The sequence below is a fragment of the Lissotriton helveticus genome, chromosome 10 (assembly GCF_964261635.1).
Source record: "Lissotriton helveticus chromosome 10, aLisHel1.1, whole genome shotgun sequence".
In the NCBI taxonomy this organism is placed as follows: Eukaryota; Metazoa; Chordata; class Amphibia; order Caudata; family Salamandridae; genus Lissotriton; species Lissotriton helveticus.
In genome coordinates, this window is record NC_136071.1 from 129,832,092 (window position 1) to 129,858,872 (window position 26,781).

General features: G+C 45.2%; 1 protein-coding gene across 2 annotated transcripts in view; it reads left to right on the forward strand.

The window, feature by feature from the left end:
- GPR146 (G protein-coupled receptor 146) overlaps positions 1–26,781 on the forward strand; it is a 146,465-nt gene that overhangs the window by 70,587 nt on the left and 49,097 nt on the right. The window lies entirely within an intron of this gene.

The window sequence follows — 26,781 nt, forward strand, 5'->3', positions numbered from 1 at the left end:
GGAAGGGGACAAAACGGGAACACTCCTGGCCTGGCTGGCCAACCCCCATAAAGGTTCTTCCCCGATACTGTCCCTGACTGATATGAGCGGGGAGGTGCACAACACCCAACCGGGCATAGTGCAATGCTTCACGGACTACTATAGCACGGGATGTATGACGTTACAACGCATACTTTTACCACGCATACCATTACAACGCGGTTTTTACCACGCATACCATTACAACGCATAGCGCTTTGGGGTGCTGGATAGTGAATAGTTTAATTTACTATTCCAACTCCAGTCCCCGTGGACACTAGGGAAGGTTATTGAATAGTAAATTAACCTATTCCCTATCCTAGAGCGCCCCCCAGCGCAATGCGTTGTAATGGTATGCGTGGTAAAAACCGCGTTGTAATGGTAGTGCGTGGTAAAAAATGCGTGGTAAAGGTTGTATACCCTATAGCACGTTATATAGGAAGGGCGTGGGGGCTCCTCCTGAAGCGACGGAAGCCCTACTGGCTGAGATCCATCTACCCAGGCTTGACCCGGAACTCGCTCTGGCGATCGGAGGCCCAATCGACCTTGCGGAAATTAGAGGGGCCATTAAGAAAATGGCACGCAACAAAACGCCGGGGATAGATGGCCTACCAATTGAGTTCTATGCGAAGTTTGCAGAGGTGCTAGCCCCGAAACTCAGAACGGTGTATAATGAAGCCAAAGAGAGAGGAGAGTTGCCCCAATCGATGCGTGAAGCAATCATGATTCCGTTGCTGAAGCCGGGATGGCACGGATCCAGCTTCCTACCGCCCGTTGTCAATGTTGACGACGGATTACAAAATCTTGAGTACGATCCTAGCAGGGAGACTGATAGCACATATGAGGGGTTTAATCCACGAGGACCAATCGGGATTCATTCCCACCAGGAACACGTCCCACAATATTCGAAGATTGCTCAGATTATTGGCAGACCCGCCGCAAGCTGCGAGACGCCCGGTGGTGTTGTCTGTCGACATTGAAAAAGCGTTCGATAGTCTGGGTTGGGACTATCTCCACGCAGTGATGCGGGGTTTTGGTCTGGGGGATGACTTCATACAATGGACCAGTGTGCTGTATGCGCGGGCGGGTGCAAGGGTGAGAGTGGGAGCATTAATATCAGATCGCTACGAGGTGAACAGGGGAACGAGACAGGGTTGCGCTCTGTCACCTCTGCTGTTCGCGTTGGCCATGGAACCGTTTGCATTGTTAGCTCGGAGAGGTGAGGCATACTGTGGGCTTGAAGCTAGGGGGATATACCATCATATATCGTTATATGCTATTCTTAGATAACACAGAAGAGGCGGTTAGTGGCGCGGAGAGACTGCTGCTGAGATTTGGGGCGCTATCAGGCCTAAAGGTGAATTGGGCGAAGACTTGCCTTTTCCCGCTCCGAAAGCGGGAGACACAACCACCTCCGAACATTGGCATGCGTTGGGAACCAGATTGCCTCCACTACCTTGGGGTTTACATCTATCACGATCCCACCAACCTGCTTGACGGGAACATTGGTCGCTGTATCCGATCGCTGAAGGGCAACATGGCCTTCTGGGCTACCCTCCCCCTGTCAATGACGGGACGGGTGTCCCTCCTCAAAATGGTGGCACTTCCGCGTTTATTATACCTCTTTAGGACCCTTCCAGGGGAGAAGGTAGGCGGCGAATAGCGTTGGCGACTCTCATGCGCCCCAAGGACCAGGGAGGGCTTGCAGTCCCGGACTTCGAGCTCTATTATCTAGCGGCACAACTTCAATTCTTTACGCAGGAGGTGGCGAGGGTGTACAGGGGACCCGACCAGGAGAGGGATGCGGGCACCCCCCGCCACATACTGGCATATATACTGGCATATATAGCCCTGCAACAGAAGTTGTTAGTGAAGGGGTTGACCCTGGAGGAAAGGACTCTACGTATGTGCTGGAATCGCATGCAGCGGCGTGTGGGTCCGGGACGCCCATACGCACCCGAGATTCCGTTAGGAATGGTGACAGCGCTTCCGCACGGAGGGGACTGGTCGAACCTTCAACTATGGGAGGAAGCGGGCCTCCACGTGATAGGAGACTTATACGCCGACGGAGTCTTGACGGACTTCCAGACTCTGCAAGAACAGTATGGCCTCCCACGTGGGGACTACTTATTGCATGCGGCAGTGGTGGGGGCACTTCAGAAACAATGGGGGGCGGGACTGGCAGAACCTAAATTGTCATTGGCGTGCCAATACACGATGATGACAGCTGGCACTTTCAAGGCGGTCTCATGTCTCTACTCCCGCATGAGCACCGAAAACATTCTGCCGTTAACACGCCTCAAAAACCACTGGGAAAATGACCTGCAAAAAGAGATCCCGGACGCGACGTGGTCCCATTTAATCCAACGAGCCAGGAAAAGCACCAGAAATGCCCGATTCCAATTAATACACCTCTACATCCTGCATAGGGCCTACCTCACTCCGAGTAAAATAATACAATACTTTGGCGCGACGGATGCAGCATGCCCCAGGTGCGCGCTACTAGGTGCCGACTTACTGCACATGCTCAGGGACTGTCCACAATTGCGGGATTATTGGGAGGGGATCGGAGACACCCTAAATGAAGTCACAGAACGATCCCTGCATTACGATAGCGCGGTCACCCTCCTGCACTGGTTCCCACACACACGCAAAACGAAAATATCGAGCAAATTCATAGACATGGGCCTACTGATTGCGAAGAGGGAACTCACTAGGGGGTGGAAATCCAAAACAGCACCAACACACCATAAATGGCTGCATGAATTTCTAAAGTGGGCAACTGCAGAGAGCACACTCCGGTACCAGCTAGCTAGGCGCACGGCGAACGAGAAAGCGCAAGAAGCGGCACTGGCATGGGAGTCCCTGGTCCAGGACCTGAGGGACAGTGTAGAAACGAGGGAAGAAGAAGGGGAAGTACCACGCGGGGGAGACCCCTGAGGAGGCAGGTTAGGGCACCGCACTAACACCAGACACACATACTTGAACTTTGTTTCCGAGATCCTACATACACCGACTCACCCGAGTTCGCAACCATGGCGCTTTGGTTCAGACACCAGGGACACAGGGAGGGGGGTGGGAGAAAATGTTTAAACAGAACACTACTGCGTAGGGAGCATATACATCACCATGGAACGAGAGGACACACCGAGGGGCAGAACACCCAAAAGCAGAGGGGGTTGATTCACTGACCCATTTGGGACTGGAGATTATACGGCATGATAAGTGATTAGCTGCCGCCCAGCCTCCGGGATGTGGGTTGTAAGGCTGTGTAAATAATTGGCGAAAGCACAAATGTGGAAGCGATACTAAGTCCTACCTGGTGTATGAATGATATGACCCGCATTACCTCTGCAATAAAAATTGTTTTACAAAAAAAAAAAAAGAACTATTTTTATTTTCCTCCCTTCCTTTATACGGAGCAGACGTCTTCTAAACATTTGTTTGCTGCTTAAATTCCACGCAAAATACCCACAGGGTGCTCACACACTTAATTACCATATTGTGGCTGTGAATTAAAGTTTATAACTATAACCTTCGATCTAAAGATGACTTCTTGCCACAATCTCCCCTGAGCTTCAATTATTGCCCTGGCATTTCCAAATGCCACAGAAAAGAGTCAATGGGTTAAGGAGCATTACTTAAAAGTGGAAAACAACTATGAGTAGGTGAGATTTCATGTGATCCTGAAACATAGAATATTTGGCGTGGACCAGTGATGCTCAAGCTGCTTATGGATTCTATGAGTTGTAGTCTAAAATTGGAGAGATTTGAAGTAGGAAATGCGCATAAAATTCTGATTCACAGCTCACAGTTTTAGATTAAGAAGGTTCTGTCTCCCTACAGCCTCACCAGGGTTAACTTTTATTCTATTTTTTAGGTCCAGCCTACTAGAACAGTGCACGCTCTGTCGGTCGTGAGACATATTGTTGGCATACAAAGAATACACTAGTGCTTGGAGCGCTCTCATTGCTTCCCGTTGGTTGACTTCTCAGTCACTCTTATTTACCTGCTTAGTTGTGTCCCAGCTTGTAAATCTTTTGTGTGTCCCTCCCATGGAGCATAGCCTCCTTCCCATCTCTTTTGATTGGCTGGCGTCTGTGCCTTCACTGCTGGCTTTTTGAGCACTTTTTTTCTTTTTGCTCAAGCACTCCACGTGAGATTATGTGTTTTCTAGCTGCCGCCCTCGTGGTCTTTTCTCCTGCAGCATTCCATATTGCTCTCTGTCACCCGTGTGCTTCTCCCCACCCGCTCAACATCGCTCTCTTGCCCGTTGCTTATCCTCCTTACCCACCCTAGATGAACTTATCCACAACCACGGCCTCCTTCTCTGTCGGCTGTTGCTTCTCTTTCACCCCCTCAATGTTGCCTTCAGCCCCCTGCTTTCCCAGTTGCTTCCCCCACCTCAGCCACTCTAAATCATGCACACTTTAAACTTCTGGGCAGAAAAAATGGGTACATTGGCACTGTGGAGGTTCCGTACATTTCCAATGACCACCCCTTGATGTACCCCGGAACTCCCATGTTCCCACCCCCAAACCCTTACCTTAACGGTGAAAAACCTGTTATTTTCTAAACCATAAGTGTGACTTGGGGTTGAAAATTTACTCAAGTATTTAGTTGGTAAATTTGTATTTTTGCAATGCTGACTGCAAATCCACCATTTTTGCCCTATGTGTAATTTATGTTGCAAAAAAGTTTCTCAATCAAGCCTCTCGCGACCGTGACACCTCGTGGCAGAGTCTCAACATCGTGACACTGTCATTGCCCATCAGACATCAGATTACTTTCCCTTAACTGCTGTTTCTAGAGGAAGAGAGGAGCATTTTCCAATACAGCTTTTCTAATTCGGTGCATAAAATATGAACCTTCTATTTCCGACATGCTCCTGGAAAGGGGCTACAAAAATTCAGGGAAAACACGCAATCATGAGTGGTTAATAGTAAATTGTCTCTTACGTAGCATTCGACCCCCCCACCCCCTCTCCCACACACACCATTTTAAGCACTATTAGTAACTGGTGTTACTATACCTTTTGTAATGGTACCCATGTTACTGACTATGGAAAGTCAAAACTGGATTCAATTCTGGTACCTGCAGATTACAGCACGTGTCAGAAATGAGCGAATAACTTGCTGCCGCCCTGCCGTCTAGGAGACATTCAAGAACGCTTAGCACCAATCGAGTATCCACTGGAACACATTTGGCAGAACAATGCGCATAGATTCCATTCCAAATCACTGGTTGTCAACATGCTCCGATCACCACTTTGCACCAAGAAACATCACATCCCAAAACACTGATACCTCTACATTAGCTAGAACAGTCTATACAAATCCAACACTGCACCAGTATGTCATATAACTGAGACCAGCATGCTCCTACCGGCCTGCGCCAGACCTGATGCTCCTAAGGCCAACCAGAACCGAACACAATAAAACCCATCCTTGCTCCCACCACCCCACATTGTCCAGATAGACCAGTTGATGGATGTCATGGAAACCCAGCATCACTCTTGCCTTCATGTAACTCACATCCATAACCGTATGCCGGGAAATGGGCAGGTCTGTTACCCAAGATAGGCCCACCAGCTTAGGGGAGACCTCCAGGCGCACTCATAAATTTCCTATCACATCAACCCACCGATTATTTTTAAAAAAATACACCCACTGTAAACAACTAAACAACAAATACTGTGTTGAGTTTGCAGCTTTTGAAACAAATGAGGCTGGACTCCAAAGGAACCCTGGAAATCTGTGAGAGAAGGTACCAGACCTCTTGGCGCTGTGAGGCTCTACAAATGCATAAGGCACGCGGTATAAAACAGAACATTGTGAGATTGATTTACTGATTCTGTGAATCAAAATCTGCGTTTTTCGTCTTTGTAAATCCCAGAAAGGACCCAGTCAGGCCGGAGGAGGAGGGTAAAATAAACCAGATCAAACTTCAAGGCCGAGGAAGCTGCAGTGGGTTTAATAACCACCCAGAGGATCTAAAACAACAGAGAAAATCGAATTCAATTCTTTCAGGCGTGGTCTAATAGTCATTACTGTTCTGATCTTCATGTAATCGAACGTGTATAATCCCTTAAACAACCTTGCTTGTTCTTTGGGGAGGTGGTGTGAGGCCACAGTGGTTGGATGTGAAGTCGATTCACCAGTCACTGCCGGAGAAAACAGATAGGAGTCTACAAGCGCTCGAGCTGAGCCTTTTAAATGTACTTCTACCCACTGTGGCATCTTTCATTTTGATTTTAAAATAGAATCGAAGCAGTAAACCCATGAATCATTCTCTTCCGGCTGGCATTTGGGCTTTAATCTGCCAGCAACTAATGTCCGTGTCAAGATAGTGCTGCTAAAATGTTTTTTTTTTGTAAGATTTACTTTGAAAGCACACTTTGTTCCAGCCATTTAGCCGAAGTTTTAAAGCAGCAAGAAACTAAACTGAAAGAATACAGATTCTATGTAATTACAGAGACCTCTTGTGACTGTAAATATTAATTAAAAGCAGGAGCAGGTGTTGTTTAATGTCAGGGGAATTCAGAAGTGCACTGTGCAATCTTTTATATTTACTAACAGAATTGAATTCGAACATTACTCAGTTTCAAAGATGCTTATTTGAGTTTTTCTCATAAAAGCACATACAATCACAAATATAAAAACATTACTAGTTTTTCTCTACCCCTTTATTCCTTTTTCAACTCATCGTCCAGTCTTATGCCTGCGGAGATAAATCCGAGATTATTAGATTTATTTTTTATAGATTTCTGATGAATGCACACTTAGTGCTTGATGTATATGGATTTACAGTTGTATAGTACAATATCGTTTATTATTCTGGTCATTGTTCTGTTTGTTTTTGATACTCGTCGATAAAAACATTGAAGTAAAAATAAAATAGTAGAAATGGAACCGAGGACAAATTCTTCAGAGGGGGTCTGGCTATCTCTCAGGAAATTGAATAAATCTGTTGCTTTCGCATTAACTATTGCATTATCAACAGTGCACTGTTTTGTCATATAAGTCTATTGCAGAAAGTTTTGTGAGTGAATCCTAACAGAGGTGTTCCAATAGCCCCAAAAATATTAATTCTAGACGAAGGTTTCAATAAAAGTTCATACATGTGTAGAAAACAAAGGAGAAAGGATGTGGCCTAACGGCTAGGGCGAATCGATCTCAAATCTGGGGAACCGGCTTCGAGTCTCGGCAATGACGCTGAACATCCTGTGATTCTAGGCAAGTCACTTAATCTTCCCGTGCCTAACAAAAATAAATGTGTCCTTGTGTAAGCAACTGGTGCTTATGTAAAAGCGCTCTTATACCCGATATCTTTGGGTCATGATCCCTCTATATAAAACTCAGGGAGGAAAAAAAGGCATTTTGCAGATTTATGCAAACATTTGGATAGTCCTCTAAAACGCTTGGAGTAAACTGCTTTTTCTGTATTAAAACTACATCCTCTGCTCGGGGAGTGTATTACGTTATTAAGACTTTTAGGCCATATTCAATCACCCTTGCACATTTTACACATCGAAATCCTGGTGCAGATAGTTGCCATGAGCAGTATCCGGTCTGTTTTTCAGAAGCTACGCACTGTCACCTGTCTAGAGGTGATGGTATTGCGAGGACTGTTAAAGAGGTTGTCATGGAGCACCATGTGTCCCACCCCGTCACTTCCACAATGATGGTGGTAAAGGTGCCTAGGGGAACTTTAGTCTTACTCACACACTGTGTAAACAGTTCCTCTCTTTTTGTGATGGGCGCACCAGCCAGTGCTTAATTTGAGCCGGTGGTTTCCGGTACTCTGCACTGGCGCTTAATTGTCAGCACCGACTCTAGTGACAGTCCACCACATGGGGACGCTGTATGTTTAATTTTGAGATGTGCACAACAGGGTTTAATAAGTCAATATACATTAAAAAAGAGCATTACCTGCCGCTTAGGCCGTTATTATAGCTTTGAATGGCCTAGAATAGGCTGAATTGTCACACTTGTAGGAGTGTGATGGTTATAAGTTTTGTTGATACTGTCCTTGGCAGAGCTAACAGGGCAATGAGTGGTGCAGGGCAATGAGTGGTGCAGGCTGCAGCATCCTCCCAAGAAGGCACCTACTTTTTATTTTTACAAATTAAGCACTGACACCAGCCTTTACGTGCTTGTTCTGAACAGTGCTCAGAGCACTCCTTTCCTTCCACTCTGCACCCAATTCATGTACAGAGCAAACACACTGATCACAAATGCATTCCTTTTGTCTCATAGTTGCAGTGCATCTTGCATGAATTGCTGTCTTTGGCTTCTGGCGTTGTTGGTGTTCGTGAAGGGCTGAGCATTGGGCCTTTCGAAGGCAGTAGTTCTTCACCCAAAAAAACATTGCTTTCTAGTCACTCTATCATGGTTACATATCATGTTTAGGTCAAGCCTGGACAACGCACGCGCTGCTCTGCGAGGCATGCTGTATTCAGTCTATGGGCTTTCAACATGCCCAGCTCTTCTGGTTGGTTGGTTGGCCTGCCTTTCGAAATTTCTTTACTCTGGTTGGTCAATAGTGTCCATCTGTTCTGCCTTTGGGTTCTTGGTTCCCTCCCAGCGGACTTCACCGATTGTGTCTTCTGCTTGGCCAGCTCTGGCCATCTTGTGTCTCCTCGCTTGCACACCCCTCCCTCCTGTCATTGCTGCCGTCACTTAATATCCCCAGTGCCGTCCTCACACCCCCACCTCCCATTGTCGTTGCTAAAAATAGGGGATGCCCGCAGAAAGACTTCCGTTCAAATATTATATATACCCTTGATGCTTAGACACCCCCCCCCTTATGTTCTCTTTTTGTGACAAACACCAGGTTTTTCACTTTTCTTTTGACTTTCCCCGACCACTTCATGCAAAAGTAAATGAAACAACAATGTTCATGTAACCCATCTCTGTCATTGTGCATTCTGAGATAGCTCTGGCGTCATTCTAGAATTATTCTTACTTCCCATTTCCAGTAGTTTGGAGGGTATAGCATTCGGAGAGTTTTTACTGAGTGTATGTTGCTTATTTTTTGCTTGAAGGTGTCTATTGGTCGGCGTTGCAGTAAAATGTTTTTCCAAAATGCTTAAATAACTTTCCGCTTTGCAGCTGCTTCCATTGCTCCATCTCTATCATAAATTGTTTTGAGATACATCAGGTGAAGCCAGCTTGTCGCTCAGTCTTGTGGTGGCAATGCAACCTCTCTTCCTGCACTTCAGTCTTTTGCATGCCGTACGTCTAAACAATACTATGAACATTACAGACGTTGAAAAACCACTGGCATTGCTTTTTCAATTTCTCCCTCACTGGCAGTTTGAATATGCAGCGATGCACTGCTCTTCTGAAGCGAACAACTTCCCTTGAGCGGAGGCCGATTGTATTTGTTTTTATTTCTCCTGTAATTTTCCGCCTAGTGACAGTATCCCTGTTGTGTATGCTACATGCTGCAAAGGCCCAATGTTGAAATATGTTGGCGCATTTTATATTCACTGCCTTTCCCTGTTAACGTTTTACTTCTTGAAAACATGAGCAGTTTTAGCAACCTATGCACAAATCAACAGAATGCCCCAATTAGCCTTTTTTAGTTCGATCCTAGAGGCAGCGCGCATGCGCTGCTCTGCGAGGCATGCTGTAATGTCTCTGGGAAGTTAGAAGACACCCACCACACACCCACCGCTTGTGATTGGTTCCTTGGTCCGCCTTTATGAATTCCATAGTTTTGGTTCATGGATAGAGTACATTTGTCCGGCCTTGTGGCTGTTTTGTTTCCCTCCTGGTGTTTGCCTCTGCTACATGGATCCTTTCGATATGGGCCATAAGTTTTGGTACTACATTTTCTTTTGCCTCTGCTTCTTTAGTAATTTCCTGTTGTCTTTTGTTCTCCTCCCGCCCCCCCTCCCGTTGTCCTTGCTCACTTTGCTCCCGCCTACTCCCCTTTTCAGTTTTCCCTTTGCTCCTTCCCCCTCCCCCGTAGTCCATGTTGTCTTTTTCCCGCCCCCTCCCACTGTCACTATTCCCTTTGTTCCCGCCCACTCCCCTGTTGTCATTTTTCCACCCCCTTCTGTTGTCAGCATTCCCTTTGCTCCTACCCCCTCACCCGTTCGTGTTGTTTTTCTTCCCCCCCCCCTCCCGTGCTCACCCATGACCCACACAACAGTAGCTGGCTAGGGAAGAGGTGCGGCATCTGCGCTGGACAGGTAAGTCGGTATTGTTTCAATTCGCCCCCACAGCCGGGGGTGGGGGTGAGAAGGGGGGGGTGATTCCCACAGTACTGCCGGTGGTTGCTCCTGACCTGGACAGAAGAGCAAACAGTTGTGTGCCTCTGTTCTTCAAAATGGTTCTCTTGGCTTTGGTTTGCTTTTTTTGTCATTCCAGAATCGCAATGCTTTTAATTTTCCAATCCAACTTAGATCAGTATATAATAATTTAAAAAAAATTAAAAAGCAATGCCATTGCGAGACACAATGGCTTTGCCAATTATTGTTTTATCAGCTGCATGGCGAGAGAGGAGGTTTCTCAATTTCATGGTTGCAATGTCCAAGAAACAACCTTCACCCATAAACTAAACTAAACGTAACTAGAATCATGCAAAAAACACTTTCTGCTTTTCCCCTCTCTGCCTTTATGACTGTCCATTTACCATCATGCACAGCAGTACAAATAAGCTTACAAATGTCATACAGACCGCAATGCTCCAGTTATTGGGTTAGTTTAAGACTTCTGCCTTCTCTGGTTTGTGTAGCCCTGGTGCACTTTAGTTGATCCAGGTGAACTAACACACCACACCTGAAAACAATTATTTGGTTGTGTTTTTTAAAATCTTGGAACTGGAACAATTATATTTGAAACAGTTGACTGTGGGTGGTCCTATCCAGACCTTTTTTTCTGTGTTTATTTTGGTTGGACGTGATGCAGTGTTTGTGTACAGTGCGAAACGTGACCCCCACGCCACTGTGACGGTTTGTGTTATTCTGGCATAACTAGTTTGTTTTATCATGCTTAAGTAACTTACTTAAATGTTCTCTTGTTTGGCTATAAACTTGATATTCAGCCCTGACACTACATGATATGCATTGCCAAGTTCCGCAGATCAAAAAACATAAGTAAAAAAAATTGTCATTTACAATGCCAATAGCTCGAACTTTCAAAAATACGAGACCAATCCCATTGCAAATGCTTGTTTATAAATGTTTAATAGTCAAGAAAATAAAGTTGGTAAGTATTCTATTAACCCCATTGCTGCTGCCGTCGGCCGTTGGACGTCGCGTGAGCTACCTCCCTGGTGCTGCGCACGTCCAACGGCCGACGTGGCCGCACCCGTTTCTTCGAACGTTCCGCACTGGCGCGGAACGTTCGAAGCAGTAAACGGGTTAAACCATGAATTTTAGGGAAATAGTGGATATCCTTCAATTCCACACAAACTGGCCATTTATTTGGTACGCTTCTTCCATCAGACATGTTCGCATCACTTTCCTGTCTTTTTTACGAACACAGAAATAAATCTATAATTACTGCTACTTCAAATACCAGCAAACAATCTTCTTTTTATTAATCAAAACACGTTTCACAGACTAAATCTCTTTCTCAAGGCTTAGGATATAGTAATATACACCAACATGTTTTAGTTTTTGCTAGTTTCAAATTCCAAGAGGAATCTTTCTATTCACTAGTCAATGAATTGACCTCAGTTTGTATATTCATACTCCTCCTAACACTGGAGGCTAGTTTATATAAGGATTCATTAATAAATCCACACCAGGCCCTTCAGAATGTTTGTTAAAAACTACATTCTATAAGGGCTCATCCATGATAAGGTCCATCAATGTATATAGGCAGTCTTGCTGTGCATTTGCTTGGTATTTGGCTGTTAAACCTTCATGCCAAAGACCAAGTGAATGTGAAACAGAATCAGGATCTGACTGTAAGAGACCGCCACTTGCTACATAGATAGACCCAAATATATGAAAAGGGTACAAAGGTCTCCCTAAAGAGATGCTAGTATGGACTCCAATTGGAGCCCAACTGGACTACAGGGATCCTGTAGACACTTTCTATCACCCAGACCACATTATGGTACATTTTGGACTGATGCATTTAGCCAAAAGTCAGTGACATAATATAGATATGAATTTTAATAATATGTTCTGGATGTGTCATATACAATGTTTGGGTGTTAAGCCTTCATTATTGTATCATTATTGATTAAGAATATCAAGATGATAATTTAATTTATCAGATTTATGTGAGAGTAGCACACAATCAGTTCTATTACATTGTAAAAATACTGTTTTTTTGTGTACCTGTTATGGGGTTCAGGTGGGGGCGCTGCTATTTCACATGCAGATCTAAGAGATTTACTGGTTTATGTAAATCGTTACACCTCTATTCCACAAGAGCATAACTCATTGCATGGTTGAGATGTACCTGCCAATTTTCCTTTACTCTGAAAAGGGCATATTTTCATTGTGGGGCTAAAGAAACCTACCGTTGTGTAATCACAAAATGGTGGGCTTATGCGACAATTTCAGTTGGTGTATGTTTCCAGGGAGCTCATTAAAGAAGTGTACCTCAGTTTACTCTAGAATGTATCAGTTTCTGTGGTGGATTAAGAAAGAAATTTGTAGTCCAATAGTTATCATTGCATAGTATTTTTTTATGTCAAAATCTCTGGTCACCAAGAATGTATTCACTAGTTATTCAGCTGCACGCACATTCCATTTGCAAGAATGTCTTTTGCGTTGGCCCAAGTGAAGCAAAATGCCAGATCTAAGCTAATCTACAAAAAGATAAGTTTGAGGTTTATTGCAGCAAGAAATTGAAGTAGTCAGACAACAGAGAGCCCCTTTTATCTTGCAAGGCAGTACTTTGGGCAGGAGCGGAGATTCAACCAAATTGTTTTTTAATGTAATATTTTCAGATCAGAGTGCATATCAAAATAGTAAACCTAGCATGTAAACATAGTGCAAACCATCTCGTAAAAATAGTACACATCATGCAAATTTAAAGCAACCAAAACATTTTATAACGTATGGTAATCGTTAGACTCACTATTATAAGGTGTGGTCTGAACCAGTACTTTGTGTGAATGTAAATAAAGTGTTACCTCCAATGCATTTTTTTCTTGTCAATGTGGCACACTGTGTGTGCTAATGCTAACCTGTTTTAGTTCTTAAAAGCCACAAAGACAGCGGACCTATTCCAATGTGGGGCCGATTGCAACCGATAGGCCATCGGTATTTGAGACTGCGGTCCGACCACTGCATAATGATGAGGTCGGATGGAGCGCAGGAGGCAGAGGGACCGACCGACATTGCTCACAGGCTAGTGGAGCCTCTCTGTCAGAGCGTAATCCCTACAACTGGGCGGTGCCTGTGGAGGCACCGCCGTAGGGATTACAAGTCCCTTTTCCCTCTGGCTTTACATGGCGGTCCATGTAAAGGCAGACAGAATGGGACTTCGGGGGCCTCTAGAAGGGTCCCAGTCCTCTGTGGGCCGACGTTATTCGGCTGGCACACAGTGCGTGGATGTTTGAAAAATGCCCTTTTCCACTGCGACTTGTGCTGCGGCCCTTTTCTAGGGCCGCAGCACAAGCCGCAATGGTAAAAAGCAGTTGTCCGACCGCCTGCATGGTGGTCGCATTGTAATCTGGCAGGTGGGACCGCCGACATGTAGTCATTCAGACACCTCCCGAGGCAATAGCGGTCAGACGTTCGTCTGACCGCCATCTTAATGAGGGCCAGTCTCTCGCTCTCTCACACTCTTAGAATTTCAAAAAAAAAAAAGAGAGAACATTGCTCAGTGTAGAAGCATAGGAAACCAATCCATATGATCTTTCAAGTCCATAATTGGTATCTTATCCCCAATCGGGTATTGGAGCAGTGTTTAAAAGCTTAAAGACAACATACATCAGAGGGAAGCACTGCAGCAGTCACTGGAATGTGCCTCTGTAGAAGCCTATTCATAATTAAATTAAACCAGTATGTGGTAAAGTTCAAAGTTGAAATTTTATGGAAGACAGCGGTGTGAAGAGGACCTTCATAGAGGGCTGACCTACAATATAATTCACATTTATTTTTATACTTTATATACATCTTGTATAGATAAAAAAAAGTCAGCCACCACCCCCATTGGTACTTTCCAAGCATGTATCCAATCTTTAATCAACAATTTATATTTATTTAAATGTGGGTTTTGACTTAGGAAATATTCTGCAACCGAAGCAAGCGGCAGTACACACATAGGGCCTGATTACGAGTTTTGTGGATGAGTTAGTCCAGCTCAAATTTGACGGATATCCCGTCCACCGCATTACAAGTTCCATTATATCCAATGGAATGTAATGGAACTCGTAATACGGCGGACGGGATATCCGTCGCGTTTGTGATTGAGTAACCCGTCTGCCAAACTCGTAATCAGGCCCATAGTGTTATGCTTTCTTTCATTTCTCAATGCCCTGCGGTTACTGCAGGCTCAGTACAGGTCATCAGCATTGTTCTCTGTAAAATGCGCGCTTGGGCGCGCGCGCAGCCTTTTCTCTTCTAGCGCACAGAAAGTCCATGGCAGCAGGGGCGCTGTTACATGCCCTAAAAGACCGGACCGGTGTGAAAACTGGTCTCTCTCTTTGGAGCATAGCTGGCGCCACAATAAAGAGATCCTGGATGGCAGAAGGAAGCGTTATTCCTTCGTTGTCTGAAAGCTGTACTCTAAATTAAAAGTGTTTAGCTTCAAATGTTACATTTAGTTTTGAGCAGGCTCAGGTTGTGAGTAAGAGTCTGTGTGTGTTTTTTTTCCTTCTTTTTACCTAACTAAGGACTGGGAAAGATGCTGCTGTTGGTTTATTTACTTAGTTAAACAATGTATTTTTGGCTGTAGAGCAGCAGGAGGCTACTCTACCACAATGTGACCGAAACAAAAACTGCTGGTCAAAAATAAAGCTTTGAGCCATATTGCAGTATATAGCGCTTTAGGCTTTGTGGGGTTGGGGTTAGCGCTATCTATACCAAAGCAATTCTGCATATCCTATTGGCTACAATGGCTGCAACCCACTTTTGTGAATGTGGGAGATAAGTATACGGACACCCACATAAGGGTCTGCACCTGCTTGTGTGCGGCCGCGGCCCATAGCGGTGAGGCTGGATGGAGGGGGTGGGGAAATTCGACAGACGATGACGGAAAATTAATTATTTATTTATTTTTCCCTCTTTGTCGTCTGTCAAATCCCCCCCCCCCCCCTTGTAAAACAGAGGAGCATGATAATCAAAGGTGTTTAAAGGGGATAGGAAGATCAGTAGAGAGAACAGAAGAGGGGACAGTATTTAAGACGATAAAACTAGTAAAAGATGTGTAAAAGGTGATGGAAAGGAGCAGATAGGAGAGAAAGGGATAGTGTGTAAGTCAGAGGAGCAGGTTAGTGGGAGATGTCTAAAAAGATGGAAAGGAATGCAGACAGAGCACTAGTGAAGCAGCAGAATACTGTGAGATGTGTAAAGGAGGGAACAGAGTGTGGACAGCGAGTAAGCAGAACCATGAACAAAGGAGACACAAAGTAGGAGATGTGTAATGGGGCTGGAGAGAAATTAAGGAATATCTATCTAATTCTGCCACTCCTTTTTATAGCTTGCGCACTTGCATAGTTAATCATTGCATGTCTTTGGTGCACGCACAAAGGACCTTCATTGCCGCACACACAGAAAACAAATTAAAGGGAACCTTGGTCATCAGGCCTTCAGATGTTCTGCAAGCTCAGCAGGAAGTGGACAGACGATGGAATAGGTATAATTAAATAAATAATACCTCGACTGCCCCCATACCACCATGCCCTGCCCTGCCCCCCCCCCCCTCACCGCACAGCGCTTACCTTTGCCTGCTGCCGCTGTCCACATCCAAGTAAAGACTGAAGAGAGTCGGAGATGGATTGTGGCAATCCTTTCAGAATAAACGGTTGGACACCGCACTAAAAAAGCTTTATTTGCCAAGAGTGATTCTCCAGATAGGAGCAGAACCACTTGAACAGTGTACCACTTTCCCCCTTCACTGGTCCACTATTTCCAGATTTCCAGGACAGTAAAGTGATTAATTATGCCAAACTATCCTGAAAAGTCAAGAAGCAAGAAAAGGTCAAACTATTCTGTGTCAAGTATGCATAAAGCAAGTCCACTAGTTGAAACACAGCAGCCTATCTGCTATTTATATAAATAATATACTGTTAAAAATATTGTAGATTTTCATACATTTGTTGAAATATAGTATGTTTATTTTTATCTATAGGTTTAATCTCACGCTTGGGTGAATTAAAACTAGGCACTCCTTGGCGCTCACAAATTTGCGTTTTGCTATTAAGCATACACCTCAACTCACTTGCAGTGCTCTAGGGGAGGGGAATCACCCTGAACCCTCCAATCCTCAACCGTAGGGTGAAAGTCAAACTAAATCACAATCCTATGCACATGCATCAATTGACATTTCAATCATATGGCAGTAATTGCACAGAAAAAGTCGGCGAGTAGATTTGAGTTTGTTTCTTTTCTTTGTCTTTTAATACTTTAGTCCTAGCCAACACGTGTTTTGCCGTTCTGCTGTAACGCCGCGACTTCTTCAGGGCTGTCTGACTTATTGAGATCTTGTTTCTTATCTCCGCCGGTTCTACTTCCGGTTTTGGTGCAGATATCCACACGGTCGAGGGAAGGAGGAACTAAGAGGAGCGTTCTCGCTTTAAAGAATATAGCCTTATTGGAAGCAATAGGCTGATACACAGATGGACTAACTAATATTTTGACTAGCCGGGTCGGAAGTAGAACATGCGGAGAGAAGACAAGAAACAAGATCTCAACAAGCCAGACAGCCCTGAAAAAGTTGCGGTGTTACCCCCGAACGACGAAACACTTGTTGGCTGGGCCTAAAGAATTAAAAGACAAAGATGAGAAACAAACCCAAATCTACTCGTTGATTTGTTTTGTGCAATTAGTGTCATATTATTGAAATGTCAATTGATGCGTGTGCATAGGATTGTGATTTATTTTTATCTATATTAAGTTTTGTTTTTGTTTTTTAATTCAGGAGGGGAAATAGTAAATCTGTGCCTTCCATAGTCCAACACTTATCCAAACTGGTGCTCAGGTTGGAGTGGGCTCAGTAAATTTTACACCTCCAAGTAAAAAAGTTTTACTTGATTTTTTTTCTTTTTCTTTTAATCCCTTCGCTGCGGGGGGGGGGGGGGTAATTCCCCCGCTGTGCTGGGGGGCGGGGTCGCCCACTGCGCCCCCATGCTCATGACAAGTTCAGCTCGTCATGAGGCACTGCGCTCCGGTGCTCATGACGAGCTGAGCTCGTCACAGCTGCACCCGTTCCCGTGGAACGCTCAGCATAGCAGGGGAATTATCCCCGAGTGTGAGCGCTCCACGGCTCATTACGAGCTGAGCTCGTCATGAGCACCGGAGCACCGTGCCTCATGACGAGCTCAGCTCGTCATGAGCACGGAAGGTGTTAAAGATGTATTATATAATTTTAAAAGGTATTTTAATTTTAAATTGTTACTTTTTTTAACTTATATGTATTATATTTTAATTCTAATGAATGTTTATTATATTTTTAATATAATTTGTAAAACAGGGTGTGTAATTAGTATTTCTTATTTTATTCATGCTTATTCAATATTTTTATTTACATATCTCTATTAAATGTTTACATTTTTAATATGTATGTGTGAATATATATTAAAGTCTGTGTGTACATTTTGTATTATTTGTACATTTAATATTTTGATTTAATATTTTTTAAGTGAATATTTAGAAATCGATATACTTTCTTATTTTAATATATCAATGTTTTATATTATATTTTGTAGTCAATAATTTTGCACTTTACACACAAAGTATGTAAAGGTGATATTTGTGCCCTGAGTAGTTTTTGGGGCTTTATTGTATTACAATTTTTTTGCAATTGATTTTCTACCATACAATTGTGCCTATATTTAAAAAGAAAAAAAATAACATTGACACATTGAAAAAAAAAATTGAAAAAATTAAACATTAAGTAAAAGCAGAGCTTGGCCTACCCGCCCTGGCAGTGAAGTGTACTTCTTTTTAGGAAGATATGCACCTGTGGTACAGCATTATGCCTTCCCTCACATCAACCAAGCCTATGGCTTAAGTGGGCTAACCCATTGCCCCAAGTTGTATGCTGTGGTGGGTGGATGCACCATGAAAAATAAACATGAACAGACCATTTATGAAGAGGTATTACCCGTAAGTGTGTGTAGAGATGCCCGTAAGTGTGTGTGTATATGTATGTATGTATATATGTGTTTTTTGCAAGAACACATTAGCCTGGCGAGACAGCTAAAAACTCACTATGCCAGACCTAACAAAGTACCACCACTGGTATTAAAGCTCTCTTATGCACAGCTTTCTAGTCAAGACAGGCCTGTGTGGACACCGCTTGCTCTGTTGCCTGAAGTTGGTATGCATCTTTCATTCACAGCTCACGGTTGAGGTGTAATGTAGTTACACTCAGTGTCTGCCAGTGGCAAGTCGACATTTAGAGTCTTTATGAATTGCATTTTACTGACACATTTTCATCGCTGCATTTACAATGAGAGAGAGCAAGATCCCTGTGGGTGTGTTTATATAACAAAAAAAAAGAGCATGGATTTGACATCTGCAAAACTGTGCATGTTTTCAGCCATACCCATAATCCCTCTGTTTTCAAAAATCTTTAATCTTCTGATGGGGTGGCGGAGGGATCTGAGCATTAACATAGCATATATATAAACAGCAATATCCGAGTTCAAACACAAACACAGCATGTGAAACTTCTGAAGAAATGGGAGATGAGTGCACTGTTGTTTCAAGGACATCAAACCAAGTTGAGCTAAGCATCTGAGCCCACTCTTCACCATAAAACACTTTCACAGCCCACTGCAGGGTACAGCAGACTGTGGGTCCAGACTATTGTCTCATAATTTGCTTTTTCATCTCTTCTGGCAGAAGGAGTTTTAACCCCTTCCATGCTGCCGTCGGCCATTGGCCGACGGCAGCACTACTTTGCTGGTGCTGCCGTCGGCCAATGGCCGACGCGGCCCCGCCCGTTTTGCGGAAGTGCCGCACTTCCACAAAATCGGCGGCGCAGCCGAGGGGTTACATTTGAACGTCAAACCATAATTTCATACAAAGCAAGGAATTGCTATTTCAGGTTACATAATAGTGTCTCTATTTTCATAAGCGATCTTTAGTTATGTTGATTGTAACACAACCCCATGGAGCAGTCACAATTTGGTAGAATTGTACTGTCATCTTCCACAATCATCTATGGGGAATCTTCCCTCTGAGGAAGGCAAGATGTATCCTGAAATACTTCAGGCCTCATGTAGAGGTGTGTGGTAATGAGATATGCACCAACAATTGATGAATGTCCTGTCCACCCATCTCCTGGTTTTCCTACCTTATTTACTTGTCGTAGGAATACATGTCTTTGTTATGGCCGAGCCAACTGTGGCTGTAACCATAGGAATATGTTTGCATGGATCTGATGCCAATGGCAATGGTGTTGAAAGAACTGTACGGAGCCCCTCTTACACTATTCTTGTCATTGTACATTCAGTCTGGGACTGCCATGTTGGTAGTACTAGACACAATTGTTCCTCATGCATGAGTAGAAAACTCCCAACGTGTGGGGTACATGGTTATGTTTTGCTTTTCCAAAGACAAAACCCCTAAATCAGTAGTCTACCTTTGGAAGAAAAAGACACAAAGATGATGGAAGGTCTTCGTTGTCCCACCCTCGCCCCCCCCCCCCATCAACACACACCCAGTAAGAAGTAACAAGGCCACTAGCTGGCCAGCAGATTATCAATTTGCTCTGCCTACACCGCTCCACCTATATATCTGCTCGGTATTTGAAATAGAAATATAGGTACTCCTTATCCAAGAGTACCCGTTTGCTCCTGAGAAGTGCCGGTACTCCCATAAAAATCATTGTCGCACTGCGGGTACTATGCCTTCCAAATGAAAGAAATGCAGGAACTGATAGCTGATAGTACCTGGTCATTTAAACTCTGGTACTACCTGTCCACCTAACTACAAACGCCCTGCATCTCTTTCTCCAATTAAGATTCTAAGTGGAAGTATCTTGGCATGTGTGTCTTGGTTTCAGAACACCTTGCTGGTATTATGTTGACCTCTTCCTAACATCCAAGCTTGAACAAAGAGACTCTCTTAAAACATGCAGGTTTGGACATCCTACGACCTGGGGCAAACATCCAGGCTCAACAGGAATTCATATTATTGGGAATGGTGACCTTAAAAGACGTAAACAGGAAAATATTGCCTAATGGATACTTGTGACAAAAGGCCAGAATTCTCTTTGCAGCATCCTTTGTGAGGGTCAATGGGGAGTTCTTGTGGTCCTTTCAGATCTCCAGGGTAACCAGACAGGGATGCCCTCTTACCCCTCTTCGCTTTGGCGATAGAGCCCTTTGTGGGTTGGATGAGGGGAGATCCTCTGGTGAGGACCCTGCTGGTTGGCGCTGACTGGGAGGAAAGGATGTCCCTTTGTGTGAATTATGTTTTATTGTACCTCATGGACCCAGAGCTGTCAATCGATAAGGTGATGCAGATATGGTATGGATCTTTGGGAACTACATCATTTTAAAATAAACTGGGCAGAATTGGTGGCTTACCTTCTATCGGACTGTACTCCTAGAGCACCGCTGAGAGGGCAACTGCAGATCAATAGGGAGGACTTCCGGTACCTGGGTATCAATGTCACATTGGACCTGAAGCTATTTTGGCAATGCAATCTTTACCCCATTTTGGAAACGATTAAGGCCGACGCCAACTTCTGGAGATCTCTCCCTCTCTCTATGTTAGGTAGGGCAGCCCTGCTCAGAATAATTCGTTTTCCTAAATGTATTCACGTTGTACGAAATACCAGCAGATCTTGCTCTTCCCCATCCTCTTGAACGGTGTAGAGCGAGATCTGCCGCCAACTCTGGACTGACGGCGTACTGAGAATTCCGCCTTTAAAGTTAGTGCGCGGGGTTTATGACGGAGACAGAGCCCTCCCAGCTGTAAGGAACCGGGGAGCGGTCTGCCCCGGGCAGCTCAAGTTTTGGGGTGGCGGCACCCCCCCTGCTCTTACCTGCCATTGCGGGGCAACAAGGACAGGAATCCCCACCTCCCCACTCGTGCATGCGGGTGGCAAACTCTGGGGTTGCCACGGGCGGCAATGGGTCCTGCTACGCCACTGTAAAGAAATACTGTTGTGCTGCCCAACTAGTGGTGATCAATGATTGGATTTGTGCCCCCTGGGAGAGCACGTGATCCGTCATGACAGATGATGGATGACCGTGGAGGTCCTGCAGCGTTGCATTAAACGAGCTGCAGGCAGACCTGGCCATCCTATATGAGCGTGGTCCTGCAGATAACCGGGCAAAACACTGACCCTACTGGGGTGGCGAGGAATATGGACAAGAGCATCCCCACCCTGGTATTCCCAGGAGCTATGGGAAATGGGCACGTTGAAAGTGTTAAGTGGCTGGGATACCATTAGCATTAGTAAACTGGGGAATGTTTGGAGGACCGCCACTCTTAAGATCTTTGCAGAGCACAAGCACAAATATGAGATGCTGGAGGCGAAGGCATTTCATCCGCTTTCTGATGAGGACTGGAGTGAGTCTCCGCGGGCCCTGAGGGAACTGGTTCCAATAGAAGAATTTAGGCTGGCTCAGCTGAAAATACTGCATAGAGTTTACTACACTAGGGCCCAGATGGTTACATTTGGACGTGCTGGAGCGGATGAATGTCTTGGGGGTTGTGGCTTGGCTGACACCTTTATTCACACCATTTGGGAATACCTGGGCATTAAAGAGTTCTGGGAGAAGGCTTGCCATTGCCTGTCGGGAACTCTGTCAATGCACCATACCTACCCTGAGGAAGAAGCTGTTGTATCACTAGGATCTGGGGGGCGGGGGGGTAGGGGAGACTTGGTACAACTGTTTAGTAACTAGAGAATGGCGGTGACTCAGCACCATATAGTTAGGCTGTGGGTATCACCCTCTCTACTATTGTTGGACCACTGGTTCAAAGATGTAGAATGGTGTAGGCAGGCTGAAAGTGTGGTGTATGAGGTACAGGGGTGGCCCCTGGAAATAAGAAAGTATTGAAAGCCTGGTTGGTGTACCGGAGTGCCCCTGAGGGTCACACATGATGAAAGGGATTCCCCATGCATGGTAAGGGACCATGGGTCATGTCATCGAATGGGAACTCCTAGTATCAGGCAATGTCTGGGCTCATTGACCTGCTATAATGTGGGAGGGGTGCCGGGGATCTGAATCCATACTGCCTCTATGTATCCTTTGATTGCCTTACGTTAAACACTCTATGAGGCTTGTTAGGAAACAATAAAACCTTTCCTAAAAAAAAGAAGCCATGAGCATTCATGTATTTTATTTCTTTTGTGAAGATAATTAAGTCGAACAGCGCGCTATCTTTTCAGCAAAGCAAAGTGAAAGACTGTGGAAGGAGGATAAGTTAAGTGAATAGCTCTGCTTTTATGACAGGCTAAGGCAGATAAACAGCAGGCACTTGCTAAACCTAAAAAGTGTGTCTACAATTCAGATGTTGTGGCAGCAAAGTAAATATATCACAGGACACACACTGCCTCTCAGTTATATAAGCTACACCTCATGTTGCATCTGCAGTCTAACAAAGGGACTGCTGGAGGCCTTCTCACCAAAACCAAATATGCACATAAATGGGGCATCCCCATCCATGAAATGCCAAAACCTTGATGAGCAACTCATCCAAGCAATGGCCAGCCATGAAAGCCAATGGGCTGATCCCATCTAGCTCTCTGCTATCACTCTTCCTCTCATCTCCTATAGATATGTCATACATGTCATTTTAATCAAATCAAAATCTCTTTGCTACCACAAGTCCTAAACAGTAGCTCCTGGCAGGCACATCTACGCAGCTCATGCTCACTGTGCACCAACAGGGCCCCACCAGACTTCTTGAGCTCCCCTGGTGCCACATCTTGTGCAGCCACAAGGCTGTGTGGTGCAGGTGAAGTCGGGGTTGTATTGTAATCGCATTTATATAGCGCTTACTACCCCTGACGAGGCGTCGAGGCGCTTTTATCTGCCAGCATAGAGGTGGAGCTTCAACATCTAGAACTTTAAAAGTAACTGCACTCACTTTTGATCTGGGATGGGTACTGCCACTCGTAGTTTAGGACTCTGATAGGAGAGAAAAGTGTGAAGGTAAAGATCTTTCACACCAGCCAGCTGTGGCCCGTCTCCATGCCAAGACATGGCTCTGTTCCAGTGCATTATTTCATAGTGGTTGTGGAGGGGCGTGGAGACTTCTGGGAACTAGAGCCCTGGATGTAGCCAATAATGTCCTAAAAGGCAAATACATCTGAAAGTCTGGTGAGTGGAAACTTGCGTTGCTCACATATGTGCTGAAGCAGGTGTTTCTGGGAAAATATGAGCTAGTGCTTGGATGCTACAATCAGCGCTGCATTTTAGTGGTACGCAACAGATGTCTCATGCTTTGTTAAATGTCCCTCAAGTTTTTTGTGCTTGCACAAAGAGTTCTATGAAAGTTATACCTCTACTTGTGAGAGATCTACTGGGCTTATTTAATCTAAAATTGTTAGCGTTTCCATTACACACACACACACGTGCATTCAGCTTTCTTGTGTTTACCGAGTGTGTGGCCTGCCTGCCGCACATGTTTCAATAACTTGATTCTATGGAAGTACCCCCAGATGCATCAACAACCCATTTTGTGATTCCTTAACCACTTCGGCGCTCATGACGAGCTCAGCTCGTCATGAGTAACCCTGGGCGTAGTTCGCGGAGCCGCACTCCGCGAAGCTACGCGAAGACGCAGTTGCACTCCGCGACCTTCGCGTAGCTCCGCGGACATGCGTAGTAGCTTGCTAGACCCGTTCGCGTGCCGTTTTTCGTCTTCGGGAGCGCGGTGCGCGTGTTCGAGGCGCTGCCTGCATGCTCGAGATAGCTAGCGCGCTAAGTTACTTAAGAGGTTTGTCCCGCCCGCTTGCGTTCCCTTATTTCCAAAGTGCGTGATCGCGTCAAATATCGCGCGAACTTACCCCGGCGCACGCGATAATGTTATTCAGCGCGCGAGAAGTACGCTACGCACCGGATCGCGGAGTAATCGACAGCTTCGCGTTCTCCGTAGAACGCGGAGTTGCCAAAACTCCGCAAGCTCCGCGAACGGAGCGTAGTTCTTCGCCCAGGGTTAGTCATGAGTTACGCCGCTCGCACGCTGAAGACGAGCTGAGCTCGTCCTGTAACGCGGCTTTTTGAAAAACGCAGCGCACAGCGGGAAAACCGCGAGCGCGCATGCGGTTAATAGCGAAAAATACCGATTCGCTAATAAGAAATAGCATAATGGAATGCATCAAGAAATCACTAAAAAAATTGCTTTCTTAGAATTCCTTAATTGCGACTCCCAAATTGCGAGTCGCAATTAAGGAATACCTCCCCATTCATTCCTATGGGCCTAGAGGCCCATAGGAATGAATGGGAGACAATCTCAATTTGCGATTCGCAAATTGAGATTGCGATTTCAAGGGTGCAGGAGTGTCCAAAGGACACCCTGTTGCACCCCTGAAATTGATCTGTGAACATATGTTGAGCACACACATGCCCGTAGGGCATGTGTGTGCGCAACATGATTACCATGAAGTTGTACTTCATGGTAATTTGCGTGCCCTATTAGCGAATTCGCTATTTTTAAAACGTTCATGCATTGCATTTAAGGAATCTCAATTTGAGATTCCTTAAATGCAAATAATCGCAATTTAGCGATTAATAAAATTGCGATTTTTGCATTTGGGATGATGCATCCCAAATGCAAAAATACCGGTCGCAAAGGGGCAGATTATGAGAATCTGCCCGTTTGGACCTGTTTTTTGCTTGATGCATCTGGGCCTTAGTTTCTCTCAAAATAAACTTTACCAATTCTATCTGGGTGTGTAATTGTGCTCTAGAGTTCAGGCTATAGTGTTCTAAATGTATTTATGTGTGTATACTGGCTGCCTCGCAGTTGTAAAGCGTAGCGGTCTGGCATCTTTTTGGTGTGTAGACTTGGTACAGCGAGCAATCAGTTCGGCGCTAGACTCTTCAAGCGCAAACACAGTCTGTCTCCATTTAATGAAGGCTCCGACCGGCTAATGTTAGGTTTCAAAAAAGGGGAGACAGGCGCCTACAGCGGTGGGAAATACAAGCCGTTCAAACAGGTGCTTCACTGTTGCAAACGTTCAGACAAAAAAAACGTTCTTTATTTAGCACGACACACGGATCAAAAAACTTTAGCGCAATTGTGCGACGAGAAAAACAATAAACCCTGTGTGTGTGGGAGCAGCTCAGTGGCACCCAACGAGAATCCTACCCCCCTGATTGCATCAATGCAAATACGACCCTTGCCAGTACAATGGTGTCGCCCAAATAGAAACAAAGGCTGTCTGCCGCGGGGTGGGACAATGGGCGCATTTCTGCAGAGATCTGATTGGTTTCTGGAAGTGCAGGAGTGCCCTGCAGAGACGGTGGTTTCAATGTGGCGCCGTGCTCCGAAGCTAAGCCAGCCTGCCAGGCAGGCGTCTGTGCTGATGTGCTCCGCAAAACAGCTGTAGCGGAAGCCATGGAAACGGGGGCGGAGCTTCCGTGGGTGCAGCAGGTGCAGTGGCACCGGGGCCCTGAAGCTTGAACCGCCCCTGATTGTTGTATTCCACAGTTCGATAGAGGTGGGGAGACCCGCTCCCTTTCTGCCACAGGGACCCTCTAACACACCGACTACAGTCACTGCATATAAAAGGCTGAAAACCAACACGACCTAAAATAAAATCGTGAATCCTCTTTTCCTATTTTAAGGGGGACTGGTGCTGCTTGGCCTGCGTGTATTTACATATTTTGTTCAATATTGACTAAATGTGTTTTTTATTTTGTGGTCGAAACAGCTTCAGAACATTTCGAGAGAGGTAGACCAGGTTCTGTGAAATAAAGTGGGCCCCGAGTTACTGAGGTGACAGTGGCAGTTCGCTCTACTCTCCATGACTATGGAGGTGCCTTCCCAGTGTGTTCTTGTGGTTTGAGTGTCTGCCATTTATTGTTGTATTATCCTTCTACTTGTGTTTGGAACCCTCTTGTAACATGCACACGTCACTTTTCTCTTGTAACACACTGTTTGCTACCTCTTACATTTTGTTTGCTTTAGATACTTGCACAAGTGCCACCATTGCCTACGTAACGTTTGTTCTTGTTTTGGAGTGTCTGCCATTTATTGCAGTATTATACCTCTACTTGTACATTGTACAAGTTCTTCGTAACTTAACGTCTGCCTTTGTAATTTTCTCCTCATGTATCATTACTGTTCCTATTGTGAAGCGCTCTGACACCTTCGGGTAAAGTTCGCGCTATCTAAAAACGCATAAAATAAATAAATTTAAAAAAGGCTTATTTTAACGAGGGGTGTTTGCTTTTATGCCCCTGTGACGCACCCTTTGAGTGACTGTTTGCTGTAGTCAAATTGTGGACTTTGGGGGGGGGGCTACCTGTAACAATGCGATTCCTTTCCCACTGGGCACTCACCGCTCCCCCCCCCCCCCCCCCTTGTATTTTCAAAAAGACACCAGCGCCAATGAATGACCCCCTTGTGAGCCGCGCGCGGGTGGGGGGGGGGGGGGGAGAGAGGGGGCAGTGACCCGGCGCCATCATTAATGCCCTCTTAACCCC